This window comes from Bos mutus, chromosome 2 (assembly GCF_027580195.1).
Source record: "Bos mutus isolate GX-2022 chromosome 2, NWIPB_WYAK_1.1, whole genome shotgun sequence".
Lineage (NCBI taxonomy): Eukaryota > Metazoa > Chordata > Mammalia > Artiodactyla > Bovidae > Bos > Bos mutus.
The window spans coordinates 99,253,753-99,271,827 of record NC_091618.1 but is presented as its reverse complement, the minus strand read 5'-3'; the positions used below and the strand labels follow the sequence as shown (position 1 = coordinate 99,271,827).

At 39.6% G+C, this 18,075-nt stretch overlaps 2 protein-coding genes and 1 pseudogene across 11 annotated transcripts in view; 2 read left to right on the top strand and 1 right to left on the bottom strand.

Annotated features, from left to right (window-relative positions):
• MARCHF7 (membrane associated ring-CH-type finger 7) overlaps nucleotides 1-1,325 on the bottom strand; it is a 47,963-nt gene extending 46,638 nt beyond the window's left edge. For 8 of the 10 annotated variants that reach the window (XR_011461442.1, XR_011461443.1, XR_011461437.1 and 5 more), the window contains exon 1: nucleotides 1,126-1,273. The gene's annotated coding sequence lies outside the window, so the exon portion shown is untranslated. Of the gene's footprint in view, nucleotides 1-1,125 lie in introns of all 10 variants that reach the window. The other 2 variants (XM_070357452.1, XM_070357442.1) reach the window with 2 other exon arrangements.
• A 19-nt stretch (nucleotides 1,326-1,344) lies between these two features.
• Nucleotides 1,345-18,075, top strand: part of BAZ2B (bromodomain adjacent to zinc finger domain 2B) — a 422,769-nt gene continuing 406,038 nt past the window's right edge. The window contains exon 1 of the mRNA XM_070357371.1: nucleotides 1,345-1,459. The gene's annotated coding sequence lies outside the window, so the exon portion shown is untranslated. The remainder of the gene's footprint in view (nucleotides 1,460-18,075) is intronic.
• On the top strand, nucleotides 9,506-10,273 carry LOC102284322 (large ribosomal subunit protein uL30-like; annotated as a pseudogene).

Sequence of the window (18,075 nt, the reverse complement as noted above, 5' to 3'; positions counted from 1 at the left end):
TCACTGCTGTTTCACAAATGCTGTAGAGCTGTGAATGAAATACTGACCCCATTTCTGAAATACAATTTTATTTCACGGAAAAAAAAACAAAACTAGTTACAGTATGTGCCTTTTAAACAACGGTATAGCGTTTGATTTTCAAATTTAAAATTCATATTTAACTTCATCTCTTAGTTCCAGACAGAAACAGATTAACGCAAGAAAAAGGGAGATTTTAAAATTACTTTAATAATGAAAAATACCTAAAACATCCTACAAAATAAAAAAAAATAATAATCTTAGGAATGCAATTTCACTTCGCACTTTGCTCTTAATAGCGCCAAACGACACCAGTTGTGATCAATTTATCAGTATTACCAAGACAGAGATGTTCCTTACATATTTACATCTGCTCGTAGGAAAACAGAGTTACAGTATTTTTGGTGTGCGTACACATTCATCTTTACTACGCAGTTTCATTAAAATGAGGGAGTACTGTATTCAACTACTTGTGCCTTCTACTTATGCCAACAGGTACGCTGTTAAACATACCACCACCTATTTCTATCTGAAGAACACACAGTATACTACAATACTAAAGAAATCCCAAAGTATCACGATACTCAAGACCAGGGATGATCAATGAGCAAATCTTTACCCTTACATAAAGGGCTGGCAAGGTTCCTTCAATTCGAAGTTGGTCTGGCAAAGCCCTAAATCTCCCCGCCTTTAACACTTCGATCATTAAATACCTCACTCGTGACACTCCCTGCCCGTGAGGTTCCGGAGGACCGTCCGTACCCCGATCGAAGAGAAGGCTGCCAAAAGCCAAAATCAGGGCTCAAACCCCTTCCCCTAGGCCGCCACACGTCCACAAGGAAGACGCACGGCCTGCCCCCGCCACCCGTCACAAACCCCACCACGGGACGAAAGGCCACCGGCAAAGAAGGCCTGCGCCCGGCTCGCCTTATCACCCGCGGTCCCGGATCAAGCGCCTGCACCTGGATATTGAAAGGAAGGAAGGGGCCTCGGTGTCCCCAGCCCAGCACTTCGTTTCCTCCCCTCCCCCACCCGCGGCCTCGATTGGAACCACCTCCCCGAGAGCCAGAAACCCGAGGTCCGCAGTTTATTACCCCTGCCCCTGACCTGGCACTGAACAGGGTTTGTCCCGCTCCCAGCGATCACACCGCCGCCTTCCTCCTCGGAGTTCTAGGCCTCTACCTGAAGCAGAACAGCAGACCACGAAGCACAATGGCGTCCGCCCAGCTCCCGGATCCGGCGCAGAACCAGCCTCCACCGTTAAATGCCCCTCCCTTCTCCTCTCCGCGACTTCGCGGACTCCGCCGAGTTCTCGCGAGATTGGTGGAGCTACGCGGATCAGAGAGCTGCGGGCGGGCTCGACGTACCCCACCGCGGGGTGGTGCTCTGACTGCGGCAACCGTTGAAGGGCTGCCCCCGGGGAGGCAGCGAGGCGCCACCGGTAAGCGGCTGCGGCTGATCGGCCGGCGGGCTGGCGACTGGGCCGGCGAGTTTGCGGGCATTGGGAGCGGGGCACTAGAGGCCCGGCCCTAGTTGGCCGCCCTCGCCTGGCTGGTGAAGGGCTCAGAAGCCCTGCTGCTGCCCAGCGCCCGAGTCCGCGCCACAGGATATTGGCCCCTTTGGCAAACCTGCAGGGCCCACTGCTTGAAATACCGCCCATCTTTTTTTTTTTTTTTTTTTTTCCTTTTGCGCTGGGTGAGTGGCGCAGTGAATGTTTATTGACTTGAATCAAACACTGCCTTTCCGACCTCCCCTCCTCCCATTCTCTGTTCACCCTCTGTGATGGCAGCGAGCCCTCTTCTTTAAGGGTCGGAGCCGATTCGTCCCAGACCATTCGTTCCTTGTGGTAGTTCAGTGTTGGTAGTAGTGTATTTCTCCAGTCATGTCTTTTAAAATTGTGGCACTAATCTTTGGTAGTGTAGCTACAGATTTTGCGGTAAAAATGCATCCACTTAGAAAGAGGGAGGAAAATTGTGTGATAAATGGTCTGATGAGAATGAGACGAAACTTTTAAAAAAATGTAAATGTGGTAAACCAAGATGTTAAGAGAATACTAAGGGAGTAGATTAGAGGAAAAAAACCACCATTTCTGTGGATTTAGCTGATATGTGGCTTTTGAATAAGGTATCAAACATGTAAGTTACTCACCGGTAAAAATAAGTTATTGAAACTTGGGAGGCATACTGATGACACTTGTAAACTGACTTATTTTATTGGTTTGCTTAAGGAATTCATTGGATACAAATGATTTCAATAAATGAAGTGTAAAGTTTATGTGTATTTCTTTGTCATTTTATCTGGAGGGTGTACACTAATCAGTATCATCTCTGTTTCACTCTGTTGGAGACTTAACAGACTGTCCATGCTTCACTAACGTAAATTGTAAAATACTAAAGATCATAATTGTTTAAAGTTGGTACATAAATGCCAGTCTAACTTTTTAAAATGTGATTTGAAGATTAACTATCTGGTGTGGGATAAAGTGAACAGAGACTAAGTTTGAGAAAATTGATGATTTGCCTTGTGTAGAAAACTTTTTCTTCCCCCAACCTGTTTTGTACCTGTAGCATTATGGTTATGGGTATACATATTCTGAAGCACCGTACTGCATAAGTTCTAATCCCAACCCTGCCTCTCACTACCTTTGTGATCCTGAGCGATTCTGTGTTGTTTTTTGTTTTTTTGTCTGCTGGGCATGTGGGATCTTAGTTTCCCAACCAAGGATCAAACCTGCGCCTCTTCTGTTGGAAGCAGAGTCTTTAACCACTGGACTGCCAAAGAAGTCCTTGAGCATTTCTTTAACCTTGCCAAGCTTAGGTATCCTGTTTTTGTTTTTAGTCACTAAGCCCTGTCCTACTCTTTACTATCCCATGGACTGTAGCTTGCCAGGCTCCTCTGTCCATGGGATTTCCTAGACAAGAATACTAGAGTGGATTGCCATTTCCTTCTCCAGGGGATCTTCCCCACCCAGGGATGGAACCCAGGTCTCCTGCATTGCAGGCAGATTCTTTACTATCTGTAAAATGAATACCCACTGCTTTTTTAAAAGGATTAAATGAGATAATGCCTCAGTTCCTAGAACATAGCATACCATAATTGTTAGCTATTACATTCCATGTCTAAATCACTACTAATATCTTTCTGGGGCTTATTACTTAAGTCCCTTAAACATCTTCTGAGGTACATTCTGCACTAGAAGGATTGACTACCATTTTCCTGAGTCAGACCTGGTAGAGGTAACTTCTCTACAGAAACCCCAAACCTGTCAAGAATGGTTCAGATTTTGGCAGACTGTGACTTCATCCCTACTCAGCCCTGATAATATCAGAAGAGGTGAGTGTGGCACCAATTTCTTAGGCTAAGCAGACCTTCCAAATTAGTGTCTTGTTGATGCTAGTAAATAAAGACTACTAGTAAGTATTTTTTTTGTTGTGTAAGAATTGTTAGTTGATACTGTTTTTTAATGTACTTTCTCTGATTTGAGTTTCCAGATAATTCTCATTATCAGAAAATAATTATTGAAATTTTCTACATTAAAGAGAATTTGATAGAGATTGTAGATACAAATAGAGTGACTATATTTTCTGAACTTAAAATGAGGACCAATGTTTTGACAGGGAAATTATTTGAAATTAGAACTTTTCTGACCAATTTAGACCCCATGATTATCTTTTTTTGCACAAATTTCCCCCTTTTGACCTTTTTTTGCTGAACTTTTTATCTTTATGATCAGCTCTGACATACCTTTTTGTGTATAAATGTCTTTGTTCACCACTTGCCAAACCAACCCATTAATTTCCATTTTTGAACTTGGCTTCTTCTGTAAATTAAGGTCTTCTTTACTATTAATTTATCCCCTTTTACTTTATAAATTTGTCTATCATTTGGTCATGGTCATAACAGCTCTCTGCTCTTATGCTTGAATATTTCTTCAACTACTTGATAGGTTAGAATTCTCTTTCAGATACTGAATTTTAAAGTTTCTATTTTCCCTATATCTTATCACTCATAACCTAACCTTCCAAGAAGCTTCTCTATGGTAAGGGCAATTTTATAGATATTCTCTACTTTGCATAAAAGATGTGATCTTGAAAAGATGTGGTTATATTTACTTTTTATAAGTCAATTTATTTTTAAATGTAGTCATTTCTTAAACATTTGAGGTACAACAGGTAATACCTAGGATCCTCTTACGTGGGGTGGGAGGGGGAGTGTCCCTAAGTTGAAAACAAAGGATGCCAATTTCTTCTTAAATGGGAATTTTATTAATTCTGGAGAAGGGAACCTTGTGGCATCAACCAAATTAAAGATCTACTATTTAAAGTTATAGCTAACTCTTAAGTATACAGTACTTATTATTATTGAATAACAGTCTATAGTTTGAAGATTCTTCCTTCTAAGGAACATGTTACTTAAAAGGTCCTTAGCTTTAAATCTTTGCTGTAAAAAATTCTTTTTATTCCAAAAGTAAAAACCTTTGATTTAGTGAATTAAAAATTTCCCCTTTTCAGGAACAATTGAAAGGTGCTCCATTTAATAAATGAGCATCCAAGACATGCTCTTGGTTGACTTCTGTTGGATTAGCAGCAGCAATAACTTTTGATCTCCAAAACCAGTAGAGAAAACAATATAAAAACCAAAAAACAGAATACCATCTTGAAACCTTCTCTGAGAAACTCTTTCTTAAGCTTAAGCTTATGGTCCAACTGGTTCTAGGAAAATTATTCCTGCTCACATTGCTGCTCCAGAATATCTGGCCTGGTCAGAAACAATTCTCAGTTGATCGGACACTTGGATCCATGTATGAAACACCTTTCACAGTGTCAAAACATAGAGCTGTTAATAAAAGCAACTGTCTTTTATTATTGATAGTTCTTAAGGTTGGATTCACTGCTTGTTACTGTAAATAGTTTTATGGGAACACAGCCAGGCCCATTAGTTTATGTATTGTCTGTGTATAAGTCAGAGTTCTCCATAGAAACAGAACCAGTAGTATATGATACATATCTCTCTATCCACAATTACAAAATATCTTCACTACAGTGCCTAAATTAGAATTTGATTAAATGACTTGATATTCTGGCCTCCCCAAGTTAGCACATAAAATTAACCATCGCAGTCCATGACTGTTTTTACATACAGTGGCAGAGATAAGTAGTTATGATAGAGATGATATGGCCCAGAAAGCCTGAAATATTTACTAGTTGGTTTTTTGTAGAGAGTTTGATCACCCCTGGAATAAATCATAAAACCAGATTGAACTGACCCCTGTCCCTTTAGTACAGTCAAGCTGAACACATACATAACAACTTCAGATTGATAATAACCAAGACTATATATACTCTGCCTCATGTCCACGTTGGACTGCATTTTGTGAGACTTCGAGCAGAAGGGCATCTATTAATAAATACTGATATGAATTCCTTGGATATGCCCTCTGGTAAGTTGGTTGCACAGAGAAGGCAATGGCATCCCACTCCAGTACTCTTGCCTGGAAAATCCCATGGACAGAGGAGCCTGGTAGGCTGCAGTCCATGGGGTCGCTAAGAGTCGGACACGACTGAGTGACTGCACTTTCACTTTTCACTTTCATGCACTGGAGAAGGCAATGGCAACCCACTCCAGTGTTCTTGCCTGAAGAATCCCAGGGACGGGGGAGCCTGATGGGCTGCTGTCTATGGGGTCGCACAGAGTCAGACACGACTGAAGTGACTTAGCAGCAGCAGCAGCAGCAGCAAATTGGTTGCAATGTCCTTTATAATCTTAATTTTTTTCTTGTCTATATTTGTTTGTGATTTTGTAACAATGTGTCATACATGCTAGCTATTTTAGTATAGGCTGGTTTTTTTTCCCCCTTACCCTTTTCTTCCCTTTCTACTTAGCTCTTTTTTTTATTTACCTGTTTTATTTAGCTCTCTTACCTCTATTTACTATTTCATAAACATTCTTGCATATTTAGTATTCTTCATTTTTTTCTTCATACCATACAATATTAAAAGAATAGTTAACACGCATGCAGACAGAAAAATACTCATAGATATTTTTTCCATTTATTTGATAAAACAGCATCAAATTTCATGTGCATATGCATCTAATTTTGCAATCAGAGGTATCTTTTTCTCTAAATCCTTATTTATATCAATTATCCTTTCTTTTTATTTATGTATTTATTTCTAGCTGTGCTGTGTCTTTGTTGCTCATGGGCTTTCTCTAGTTGCAGTGAGCAAATGAGAGCTACTCTTGTTGCGATTCATGGGCTTCTCATTGCACTGGCTTCTCTTGTTGCGGATCACAGGCTTTAGGTGTGCAGACTTCAGTCGTCGTGGCACAAGGGGTCCGTAGTTGCAGACTGCGGGCTCTAGAGTGAGGGCTCAACAGTTATACACATGAACTTAGTTGCTGCGCAGCACGTGGAATTTTCCTGGACCAGAGATCAAACCTGTGACCCATGCATTGGCGGGTGGATTCTTAACCACTAGACCACCAGGGAAGTCCTATCATTTCTTTTCAGTGTCACAGATATTACTAGTCTGTCCTGCCTTCACCGTGTTTCTTTAACTGTCTTCTGTCTGTTATTCAGTTGCTAAGTCGTGTCCTTTTCTTTGCAACCCCGTGGACTCTTCCACTATCTCCCAGAATTTGCTCAAACTCATGCCAATTGAGTCAGTGATGCTATCTAACCATCTCATACTCTGCCAACTCCCTTCTCCTTTTGTCTTCAATCTTTCCCATCATGAGGATTTTTTCCAGTGAGTCAGCTGTTTGCATTAGGTGACCAAAGTATTGGATCTTCAGCTTCAGCAGCAGTCCTTTCAGTGAATATTCGGGGTTGATGTCCTTTAGGATTGACTAGTTTGATCTCCTTCCGTACTAGGGTTTGGACCAAACTTAGTCCAAGCACCACAGTTTGAAAGCATCAATTCTTTGGCACTCAGCCATGTTTATGGTCCAACTCTCACATCTGTATATGACTACTGGAAAAACCATAGCTTTGATTATACGAACCTTTGTTGACAAAGTTATGTCTTTGCTTTTTAATATGCTGTCTTGGTTTGTCATAGCTTTTCTTTGAAGGAGCAAGCGTCTTGCCATTTATTTTATTTTGCCACGTGTTCATAGATATGTTCATATGGTAAAATATGTCTGTGATTTCTTTATAATTTTGGGCTTGCTAGCTAAACTTAAATATTGCCTATTCCCAGATTGTATCATGTAATACCCTAGATTTTCTAGACTGTGTTTAATTAAACTGAAATAAATGTTTATTTCCACAATAAAAATCAAAGAAAAATCCCATCAGGCTTCTGGGATGGAGAGAGAGAAAGGAACCAGTTTGAAATATACCAGAGCAGTCCATTCTTAACAAACAGTGACCTCAGGGAAAACTAGTTAAGTTGACAGAGTGTAACACAACATTGGAAATAGACTATACTCCAATGTAAAATAAAATTTAAAGAAAAGAATGTAGAGTCCCCTAGATGAGAAAGATTTTTGAAAATGTTCTTTTACTCCTAGAAAGCATCAATTTCATATAAATTTTGTAGGAATAACCAAAAAATTAGCAAGAAATAAAGACATTTTAAGGCAGTTTTTTCCAATAGAATGCTGTTATATTATCTCAATATTTCTAAAATATTTTAAGAAAAGTTATTAATAAAAATAATAAATTCTGGGGGATAAAATATAAATTATATTATTAAAAGAAAAAAGAGAAGATCAATGTCTTCATCCCTTAGGTTCCTGTTGATCTGGTGGTTGAGCACTTTAGGCTAATTTTTACCACTGAAACAAAATTGGGAGTTTGCTATTGTTACTTCTCTTGCCTGATAACAGTTGTTTGTTCCTCCTCTTTTAAGGTGATTAATTACTGAGACCTGTTCAAAGGCAAGCATTGTGGCCAGGATTAGATCACAAAATAGTTAATGTAAAAAATGTCTTCCCTTATGTGAAGAAAGCCATGCCTCATTCTCTTTCTCCAGGGACCCCCACCCTATCTGCTTACACAAAGACTGTGGGACAACTAGAAAAGGTTTAACGTCAATGTAATGGGACTATCAGAAGGAGAAGAAAGAAAAGAAGAACTATTTGAAAGAAAAATGACTGAGAATTTCCCCCAAATTAATGTTAGACCCCAAACCACAGGTCCAGGAAACTCAGAGAACACCAAGCAGGATAAATATCCCCCCAAACTATACCTTGGTATATCACTTTCAATTTTAAACAGTCAAAAGAAAAAAAAAAAAAAACCGAAATAGGACAGAGTTAAAAAAAATCTTACCTATAAAGGAACAAAATAATTACATCCAACACCTCCTCAGAAGCCACATAAACACGAAGACTGTGGTGTGGACTGAAATATCAAAACTGTTGGGAGAAAAAAACACCACCAATGTAGAATTCTGTCTTATGTGAAATTACCTTCAAAACTGAAGGGAAAATTGACAAAAATTAAGAGAGTTTGTGGCCTGTAGACCAGCCTTGCCGAAAATAGAAATTCATTAGAAACAAGGAAAGTAATACAGTTCAGAAACTCAGATCTACATAAAGAAAGGAAGAATATCAAAGAAGGAAAAAGTGAAGATAAAATAACTTTTATTTACTTTATTCTTAATTGAGCTCACAGCACTGTGTTAAAAATAATACCAATAATATATTCAGTTATGTATATGTCTTATCTATGTATGTATATGCTTGTGTGTGTGTTTACTAAGTTGCTCTATCATGTCCAACTCTTTGTGGCCCTATGGACTGTAGACCATCAGGCTCCTCTGTCCATGGAATTTTCCAGGCTAGAGTATTGGAGTGGGTTGCCATTTCCTACTCCAGGGGATCTTCCTGACCCAGGGATTCAACTTGTGTCTCTTGCATCTTCTACATTGGCAGGTGGATTTTTTATCACTAGTGCCACCTGGGAAGCCTACATATATGCTTAAGTATTCTCATATGTTGGCATAGGAAATGACAACCCACTTCAGTATTCTTGCCTAGAAAATTCCATGGACAGAGGAGCCTGGCTAGCTTCAGTTCGTGGGGTCACAAAATGTCAAACACAACTCAGCACAGCACAGCATTCTCATATATGTTTGTTGTGTTTTAGTCTCTTAAGTCATGTCTGACTCTTGTAACCCCATGGACTTTAGCCTTCCAGGCTTCTCTGGAAGAGAAGTCCATGGGATTTTCCAGGCAAGAACACTGGAGTGGGTTGCCATTTCCTTCTCCTGGGGATCTTCCCAACCCAGGGATAAGTGAAATGAATAACAGCAGTGAAACAAAGGATAGGAAGGAGAAATTAGAATTATTTTGTTATTATGAGGTATCCTACATAGGAAGTGGAATAGTGTTATTTGAAAGTAAACTCTAACTTTATTAGAGTTTCAAAACTCTAATAAAACCAATAAAAAATCAAAATATGAACTATAGCTTATGGACTAGGAAAGGAGACAAAGTGGAATCCTATAAAATGCTCATTTAAAACCACAAGAGAGACATGAGTAGTAGCTGCAGCATTGGAAAAATGGTGGAGGAAGAGCCAAGAAGAAAGATCCCTTTGGTTCCAGAGACTCTCCTGAAGAAGAAGGCTTATCAGGCCCTCAAAGCCACCCAGGCAAAACAGGCACTTTTGCAAAGGAAGGAGCAGAGGAAACAAAAAGAGATCAAGTTTAAGTGACTAGAGTGGTTCATGCATGATTCCTGGCAGCAACTATGGGACAAGGTGCAACTCAGATGGCTAAAAGTGAAACCCTGTGGCTTGGAAGTGCCAGACAAACATTCCTTGGCCTTTGTTGTGCATATTGAAAGGATTAATGGGGTGAGTTCTCTGGTGCAGAGGACAATTGCAAGACTTTGCTTGAATAAGATTTTTGGTGATGTCTTTATGAAAGTGACCCCTCAAACCATAAAGACGCTTTGTATTGTGGAACCTTATGTAACTTGGGGATTTCCAAATCTGAAGTCTGTTCAGGAACTCCTCTTGAAACGTGGACAAGCCAAGGTCAAGAACAAGGTCATCCCTCTGACAGACAACATAGTGATTGAGAAGCACCTGGGGAAGTTTGATGTTATTTGTTTAGAAGACCTCATTCATGAAATTGCCTTCCCAGGGAAGAATTTCCAGGTGATCGCAGGGTTCCTGCACCCTTTCCAACTCTTAGTGGCTGATCACACTACAAAGAATAGAGTGGGTTTCATCAAGGAAGTAGGCTCACCTAGCTATTGAGGTGAACCCATCAATCAGCTCATCTGGCAGCTGAACTAAACCCAGTGTACCTGAAGACAGAGTGCACTGGAAGTGTGTGTTTTTGTTTTATGAAATTTTCACTCAGTATCTTCAAGGAAGATTGTTTTCTGCTAGAATATATCTTCAGAAACTTGTGGCAAAGGGTCAGGGAAAACAGTGATGTTCACAACAGACACTTTTCATCCCACCTCAGTTCCAAGGAAAAGTTCCTGTGTGTTTTCTCTGATAACCACTGTCCACCTCTGAAACCACCGAAGGGCTCATGCAATGAAGAAGGAAGTCCTGTTTTATCACATCTATCCTGGGCTTTACTGTTGGTGAATAAACACCTACCTGTGAATACAAGACAGCAGTGGACCAAGCCTAGGAGCATATTGAACCTGGGATTTCCTGGGGCCTTGTTTTTGGAAAGAACTTGAAATTAGAATTAAATTAAACTAGAACTTGAAATTAAAATTAGAAGCACGCGTGCACACACACACACACACACACACGACCATAAGAGACAGATAAGAGAATGCTGTGAATGGTTATATGCCAACAAATTGGACAACCTAGAAGACATGAACACATTTCTAGAAACATACATCCCATCAAAACTGAATCAAGATGAAATTGATAATTTGAACAGACCAATCGCTAGAAATAAAGTAGAATTTGTGATTTAAAAACTCATTCCACCAACAGTCCAAGACTGGATGGCCTCACTGGGCAATTCCACCAAATAAAACTTATATCTTTTCTTCTCAAACTCTTCCAAAAGGTTGAAGAGGAGGGAGCTCTCCCAAAATCATTGTGTCAAGCCACCATCACCCTGATACCAAAGCCAGACAAAGACACTACCAAAAAAGAAAATTACAGGACAATATTTTTGATGAATATAGATGTAAAAATCCTCAACAAAATTTTAGCAAACTGAATCCAACAACATATAAAAGGGATCATGCTCTGGGATCAAGTGGGTTTCATTCCAGGGTCACCAGGATGTTCAACATATGCAAATCAATTAATTTGATATACCCCATTAACAGAAAAAGACAAAAATCACATGATCATCTCTACAAATGGAGAAAAAAATTTGATAAAAATTTTTTTAATTAAAAATTTTTTTAATTTGATAAAATTCAACAACAACAAAAATTAACATTTATTCCTGATAAAAACTCTTCCTAAAGTCAGTATAGAGAGAACATACCTCAACATAATAAAAGCCATTTGGGACAAGCCCACAGCCTGCAAAATACCAAATGGTGAAAAGCTGAAAGTCTTCCTGGTAAATTATGGAATAAGACAAGGATGCCCATTCTCACCATTACTATTCAACATTGTATTGGAAGTCCTAGCCATATAAGCCAGAGAAGAAAAAGAAATAAAAGGCATTCAAGTTGGAAGGGAAGGGGTAAAACTTGTCATTTGATACAGATGCCTGATACTCTATCTAGAAAACCCTGAAAACTCCACATAAAAACTATGAGAACTGTTAACTGAGTTCATCAAGAGAGCAGGATAAAAGAGTAATATATAGAAACCTGTTGCATTTCTTTACACTAGCAATGAAATACCAGAAAGAGTAAGTTAAAATTCTCTTTAAAATTGCATGAAAAAAGAAAATAGTTGTAAATGTAGTAATCAAGGAGGTAAAAGATACATGTTTAGAACTATAAAAATTGGAAATTACAGAGAATTCAAGGAAATGGAAAAAATCTATGCTCTTGGATTGGAAGAATTAATACAGTTAAAATGGCTGGACTACCCAAAGCAATCTACAGATTTAATGTAATCCCTATCAAATTACCCATAACATTTTTCATAGAGCTAGAACAAATAATCCTAAAATTTATATGGAATCAGAAAAGACCAGTAATTGCCAAAGCAATCATGAGGAAGTGGAACAAAGCGGGTGGCATAATCCTTCCAGACTTCAGACAATACTACAAAGCTACAGTAATCAAAACAGTGTGGTATTGAGACAAAAACAGACATATTAATCAGTGGAACAGAAAAAAAAGCCCTGAGGTGAATCCACACATACTGTGGTCAATTACTTGTGAACAAAGGAGGCAAGAATGTACAATGGTGAAAAAACAATCTCTTTAGCAAGTGGTGTTGGGAAAACTGGACAGCCACATGTGGATCAATGAAGTTAGATCACCCCCTCACAGCATACACCAAAATAAACTCAAAATGATTTAAAGACTTAAGTATAAGACATGACACCATAAACTCCTAGAAGAGAGCATAGGCAGATAGCCTCTTACATAAACTGTAGCAGTATTTCCTTAGCTCAGTCTCCCAAAGCAATAGAAATAAAAGAAAAAATAAACAAATAGGACCCAATCAAACATAGAAATTTTTACACATCAAACAAAATCATAAACAAAAAGACAGTTAATGGGAGAAACTGTTTGCAAACAATGTAACCCACAAGGGCTTAATTTCCAAAATATATTAACAGTTTATACAACTCATTGATGGAAAAAAATTTAAAAATGGGCAGAAGGAACTTCCTCAGTGGCACAGTGGATAAGAATCTGCCTGCCAATGCAGGGGACATGGGTTTGATCCCTGGTCCAGGAAGATTCCACATGCCACATAACAACTAAGCCTGTGCACCACAGCTACTGAGCCTGTGCTCTAGAGCCTCCGAGCTGCAACTGCCAGGCCCTGGAGCTGTAACTACTGGAGTCTGTGTCCCCTAAAGCCCATGTGTTGCAACTACTGAGCCCGTGTGCTACAACTACTGAAATCTGAATGTCTAGAGTTGGTGATCCACAACAAGAGCAGCCACTGCAATAAGTACATGCCCTACAACAAAGAGTAGCACCCACTTGCCACCACTAGAGAAAGCCCATGCAAAGCAACGAAGACCCAGTGCAACAAAAAATAAATAAATGCAATAATAAAAAAAAGAACCAAAAAATGGGCAGAAGACCTAAATAGACATTTCTCCAAATGACATACAGATGGCTAGCAGACACATGAAAATATGCTCAGCATTGCTAATTATTAGAGAAATGCAGATTAAAACTATAATGAGGTATCACCTCATTCCAGTGAGAAAGGCCATCTTCAAAAAGTCTACAAATAAATGCTGAAGAGAGTGTGATGAAAAGGGAACCCTTTTATGTTGGTGGGAATGTAAATTGGTGCAGTCACTATGGGAAGCTCCTTAAAAAACTGAAAATGAAGTTACCATATGATCCAGCAGTTCCATTCCTGGGCATATATCCAGAAAGAAATAAAAACTCTAATTGGAAAAGATACATGCACCCCAGTGTTCATAGCAGCACTATTTACAATAGCCAAGATATGGAAGCAACCTAAGTGTCTATCAACGGATGAACAGATAAAGAATATGTGATACATATACACACACATATACATGTAGTGAAATATTAGTCATTTAAAAAAGAGTGAAACTGACATTTATAGCTACATGGATGGATGTAGAGATTATTAAGCTAAGTGAAATAAGTCAGATATAGACAAATATTGTATACTATCACATATATAGCTTCTAAAAAATAGTAGAAATTGATCTATTTACTAAACAGAAACAGACTCACAAATGGAAGACAAATTTATGGTTACCAAAGGGGAAGAGGGGAGGAATAAATTGGGAGTATGGAATTAACAGATGCTCACTACCAAAGCATATATATGCACACTATATAAAGTAGATAATAAAAGTTTTACTGTGTAGCACAGGAAATGATATGCAATATCTTGTAATAAGCTATAATGAAAAAGAATTTTTCAAAAAGAGTGTAGGGGCTTCTCTGGAGGCTCAGTAAAAAGAATCTTCCCACCAGTGCAGGAGACATGGGTTTGATACCTGATCCTGGAAGATTCCACATGCTGCAGAGCACTGAGAGCCCTAACTATGGAGCCGATGTGCTGCAACTACTGAAGCCCACATGCCCTAGAGCTGGTGCTCCGCCGTAAGCAAAGCAACCACAATGAGAAACCCTAGCACTTCAATAAACAGTAACTCACACTCATGGCAAGTAGAGAAAAGCTCATGAACCAACAAAGCCCAATACAGCAAAAGTAAATTTTAAAATTTAAAAACGAGTGTATATGTGTGTGTATCTCCAAATCATCACTTTGCTGTACATCTGAAACTAATGAAATATTGTAAATCAGCTATACTTCAAAAACACAAGGCAGAAAAGGAGTTCAGTTCAGTCACTCAGTCGTGTCCAACTCTTTGTTATCCCATGAACCACAGCATGCCAGCATGCCAGGCCTCCCTGTCCATCACCGACCCTCAGTGTTTACCCAAACTTGACCACTGAATCGGTGATGCCATCCAACCATCTCATCCTCTGTCATCCCCTTCTCTTCCTGCCCTCAATCTTTTCCAACATCAGGTCTTTTCAAATGAGTCAGCTCTTCACATGAGGTGGCCAAAATATTGGAGTTTCAGCTTCAACATCAGTCCTTCCAATGAAAACCCAGGACTGATCTCCTTTAGGATACACTGGTTGGATCTCCTTGCAGTCCAATGGACTCTCAAGAGTCTTCTCCAACACCACAGTTCAAAAGCACCAGTTCTTCGGCACTCAGCTTTCTTTATAGTCCAACTCTCACATCCATACGTGACTACTGGAAAAACCATAGCCTTGACTAGACGGACCTTTGTTGGCAAAGTAATGTCTCTGCTTTTGAATATGCTATCTAGGTTGGCCATAACTTTCCTTCCAAGGAGTAAGCATCTTTTAATTTCATGGCTGCAATCACCATCCACAGTGATTTTGGAGCCCCCCAAAATAAAGTCTCTCACTGTTTCCACTGTTTCCCCATCTATTTGCCATGAAGTGATGGGACCAGATGCCATGATCTTAGTTTTCTGAATGTTGAGCTTTAAGCCAACTTTTTCACTCTCCTCTTTCACTTTCATTAAGAGGCTCTTTAGTTCTTCTTCACTTTCTGCCATAAGGGTGCTGTCATCTGCATATCTGAGGTTATTGATATTTCTCCTGGCAATCTTGATTCCAGCTTGTGCTTCTTCCAGCCTAGCGTTTCTCATGATGTAGTCTGCATATAAGTTAAATAAGCAGGGTGACAATATACAGCCTTGACATACTCCTTTTCCTATTTGGAACCAGTCTTTTGTTCTATGTCCAGTTCTAAGTGTTGCTTCCTGACCTGCGTACGGGTTTCTCAAGAGGCAGGTCACGTGGTCTGGTATTCCTATCTCTTTCAGAATTTTCCACAGTTTATTGTGATCCACGCAGTCAAAGGCTTTGGCATAGTCAGTAAAGCAGAAATAGATGTTTTTCTGGAATTCTCTTGCTTTTTTGATGATCCAGCAGATGTTGGAAATTTGATCTCTGGTTCCTCTGCCTTTTCCAAAACCAGCTTGAACATCTGGAAATTCACGTTTCACGTATTGCTGAAGCCTGGCTTGGAGAATTTTGAGCATTACTTTACTAGCGTGTGAGATGAGTACAATTGTGCGGTAGTTTGAGCATTCTTTGGCATTGACTTTCTTTGGGATTGGAATGAAAACTGACCTTTTCCAGTCCTGTGGCCACTGCTGAGTTTTCCAAATTTGCTGGTATATTGAGTGCAGCACTTTCACAGCATCATCTTTTAGGATTCTAAATAGCTCCACTGGAATTCCATCACCTCCACTAGCTTTGTTTGTAGTGATGCTTCCTAAGGCCCACTTGACTTCACATTCCAGGATGTCTGGCTCTAGGTAAGTGATCACACCATCGTGTTTATCTGGGTCATGAATATATTTTTTGTATAGTTCTTCTGTGTATTCTTGCCACCTCTTCTTAATATCTTCTGCTTCTGTTAGGTCCATACCATTTCTGTCCTTTATTGTGCTCATCTTTCGATGAAATGTTCCCTTGGTATCTCTGATTTTCTTGAAGAGATCTCTAGTCTTTCCTAATCTATTGTTTTCCTCTAATTCTTTCCATTGATCACTGAAGAAGGCTTTCTTATCTATCGTTGCTATTCTTTGGAACTCTGCATTCAAATGGGCTTGGGAGATAAAAATAGGAACAAAGAACAAGGGCAACAAATATAAAACAGTAATATGGTAGATATTAATCCAAATATATCAGTAGCCATGTTAAATGTCAGTGGTTGAAATGCACCAATTGAAAGACACAGAGATCATTATGGTGGATCAACAAATAAGACCCAGATATAAGTTGTCTCCAGGAAGATACTTATGAAATGTAGATTAAAAGTAAATGGATAGAGGGTTTCTCTGGTGGCTCAGTGGTAAAGAATCCTTCTGCCAGTTGGTCCCTGTTGGGTTTGGGTTTGGTCCCTAATCCGGGAAAATCCTGCATGCCAAGGAGCAGTTAAGGCTGTGCACCACAACTATGGAGGGTATGCTCTAGAGTCTTGGGACTGCAAGTACTGAGTCCATGTTCCACAGCTACTGAAGCTTGTGTGCCCCAGAGCCTGTGCTCCACAACGAGAAGTCACAGCAATGAGAAGCCTAAGACCTGCAGTTAGAGAGTAGTCCCAGCTTACCACAACTACAGAAAAGCCCGTGCAGCAACAAAGACCCAGCCCAGCCAAAAAAGCAAATATATAAAATTATTTTAAAAAGTAAATGGATAGAGAAAAATATACCATAAAGCAGGAGTCAGCTATTTTAATTTCAGACAAAGCAGACTTCAAAGTAAGGAAAGCTAAAGAAGAGGATTACATAATAATAAAGGGCTCAGTTCTTCAAGAAGATATAACAATTTTTAATGTATATGCATCTATTAACATCAGATGAGGCAAATGCTGATAGTACTGAGGGAAAAATAGGTTAATTCCCTGTTACAGTCAAGATTTCCACACACCTCACTCAGAAATGAACAATCCAGCCAGCTGAAAATCAGTAAAGACTATTTGAACTCAACAACACTTTCACTCAACTGGATATAATTGACATTGACGGATTGTTTCATTCAAAACAATAGAATTTACATTTATCTCAAGCTTAAATGGAATATCTACCACTTTCTGGGACATAAAACACACCTTAGAATTTTTTAAAGACTAGAAATCATAGAGTGCTTTCGTCTCGACCATAGTGGAATAAACTAGGGATCAATCACAGAAAGACAGTTGGGAAGTTCCAAAATATATGGAGATTGGAGAGTGAAAATTTTGGCTTAAAGCTTAACATTCAGAAAACAAAGATCATGGCATCCGGTCCAACCACTTCATGGGAAATAGATGGGGAAAGAGTGGAAACAGTGGCTGACTTTATTTTTTGGGCTCCAAAATCACTGCAGATGGTGACTGCAGCCATGAAATTAAAAGACGCTTACTCCTTGGAAGGAAAGTTATGACCAACCTAGATAGCATATTCAAAAGCAGAGACATTACTTTGCCAACAAAGGTGCGTCTAGTCAAGGCTATGGTTTTTCCTGTGGTCATGTATGGATGTGAGAGTTGGACTGTGAAGAGGGCTGAGCGCCGAAGAATTGATGCTTTTGAACTGTGGTCTTGAGAGTCCCTCGGACTGCAAGGAGATCCAACCAGTCCATTCTGAAGGAGATCAGCCCTGGGATTTCTTTGGAAGGACTGATGCTAAAGCTGAAACTCCAGTACTTTGGCCACCTCATGCGAAGAGTTGACTCATTGGAAAAGACTCTGATGCTGGGAGGGATTGGGGGCAGGAGGAGAAGGGGACAACAGAGGATGAGATGGCTGGATGGCATCACTGACTCCATGGACATGAGTCTGAGTGAACTCCAGGAGTTGGTGAGGGACAGGGAGGCCTGGCGTGCTGCGATTCACAGGGTTGCAAAGAGTCGCACACGACTGAGCGACTGATCTGATCTGATCTG